The sequence below is a fragment of the Amblyraja radiata genome, chromosome 20, assembly GCF_010909765.2.
Source record: "Amblyraja radiata isolate CabotCenter1 chromosome 20, sAmbRad1.1.pri, whole genome shotgun sequence".
Classification (NCBI taxonomy): domain Eukaryota; kingdom Metazoa; phylum Chordata; class Chondrichthyes; order Rajiformes; family Rajidae; genus Amblyraja; species Amblyraja radiata.
The window spans coordinates 28,313,752-28,315,859 of NC_045975.1; positions in this window are offsets into that span (position 1 = coordinate 28,313,752).

Genomic DNA, 2,108 nt, shown 5'->3' on the forward strand with positions numbered 1-2,108 from the left:
GTTCAGCTGCATAATACATGGAAACTGAGAGTTAAGATAGGGAGTCACAACATTGCCTTAAACTTATTGGGTCCTGATAATTACTGCAATTTTACTACAATTACCACAAATGTCTTATAATAATTTGTCTATATTGTGAACGAATGATTATCAATGGCTATTTTGAAATAAGGACTCGCATCTTGGGCACTGAAATCCTTTATACCAAGGAGAATTAGAAGCTCCTTGCTCAAGGAAAAAATCTAACTGGACTCTACTTTGTGGACCACTTTCACACGCTCCAAAGGTCTTTGTGTATGGCAGGATGTGCAAACCTTTTTTCCATGGTGGAAACGTCAAAGAGGGCAGAGCTTTAAGATGAGAGGGGCAAAGTTTAAAGATGTGCGGGGCAGGGGTTTTTTTACACAGAGAGTGGTGGGTACCTGGAGCGTGCTGCCAGAGGAGGCAGACATGATAGTGGCATTTCACAAGTTTGTACGTCATAGGAACAGAGGTAGGCTCTTTGGCCCATCGGGTCTACTCTGCCATTCAATTGTGGATGACCTAACTTTCCTTCTCAACCCCATTCTCCTGCCTTCTCCCCATAACTATTGATGCCCTTTACCAATCTCCACCTTAAAACTACCCAATGACTTGACCTCCACAGGCCATCTGTGGCAATGAATTCCACAGATTCACCAGCCTCTAATTAAAGAAATTCCTCTTCATCTCCTTTCCAAAGGCACGTCATTTTATTCTGAGGCTGTGCCCTCTGGTTCTAGACTCTCCCACTAGTGGCTACATCCTCTCCACACTTAAGAGGTTTTTGGATAGACACATGGATATGCAGAGAATGGAGGGGTATGGATCATGTACAGACAGATAAGCTTAGTTTATCTTGGCATCTTGTTCGGCACAGACATTGTGGGGTCAAAGGTCCTGTTCCTGTGCTGTACTGTTCTATTGTCTATGTTCTAACTGGGGCCATTGTCTTGATGCACCCAGCATATGATTTCATGGGGCATTTTCCAAATGCTTGACAATCTCAATTGGATATACTGTATGCTTGAAAAGGACAGAATTATGCAGGACTTTGAGAAAAAGGAAGGGGCCTGGGACTAATTGACTAGTTCTTTCAGAAAGGTACAATAGACCAAATGGATTCCTTCCATGCTCCATGATTCTGATATTCTGTTGTGGATTTTATGTAGAACAACCGTACAAAAATAATTGGGATGATTTATTGCACTCCATACTTTTACGTTTGCTCAGTTTCTGCATATATAAATCTCAATCAGATTCTTTTGAATGGTGCATTCTACAAAAAATAATCTAATATTGAACAATTTCCTCACTTGAACTTAGATTTATTGTTACAACAAAGAATGTTTCAAACAGACGGTGTTTTTTTTTGTAAAAAAGGATTAATTCAATGTAATTGCCTTCGCATATTTGAAATTATGCTCTGGATCTTGTCAAGAGTAGTTTCAAAATGGAATAGTTATTCATTTAGTCATATGGATCGTAGCTGGTTAGCTGAGTAAACATTTTCTTATCACTTCTGTGCCCAGAGACTCTCCATACTGCCAATTATGTTTCACAATTTCAAACAAGAAGAGGACAAACTCTCTCCTTGGTTCTATTCCTACAGTTTCTGGGAATATGCTTTAGTTTTTACAGCCCTTCATGTACTCATGGAGGAAGATATCTGATGACTTAAAGCGTCTGAGACCTGTGTTCGATCCTAACTACAGGTACTGTCTGTACGGAGTTTGCACGTTCTCCCTGTGATCATGTGGGTTTCCTCCAGGTATTCGGTTTCCTCCCATATTCCAAAGACATGCAAATTTGAAGGTTAATTGGCTTCTGTAAATTGTCCCTAGTCTGTAGGATAGAACTAGTTTGCTTGGAGGCACAGACTTGATAGGTCGAAGGCCCTGATTCCACTGTACCTCTAAACATATCTATCTTTCTTTTGCTGTGTCTGATCATGTAATGTATTTCAAACAGACTAATCACAAATACATTTTGCGTGTGGGGTAGGTGGGGAGGTGTGGGAAACCAGCATCTGCAGTTCCTCGTTTCTGCCAAAGCTGCCAGTTACTGCTGGTGGCTGAGGGATAAATGAT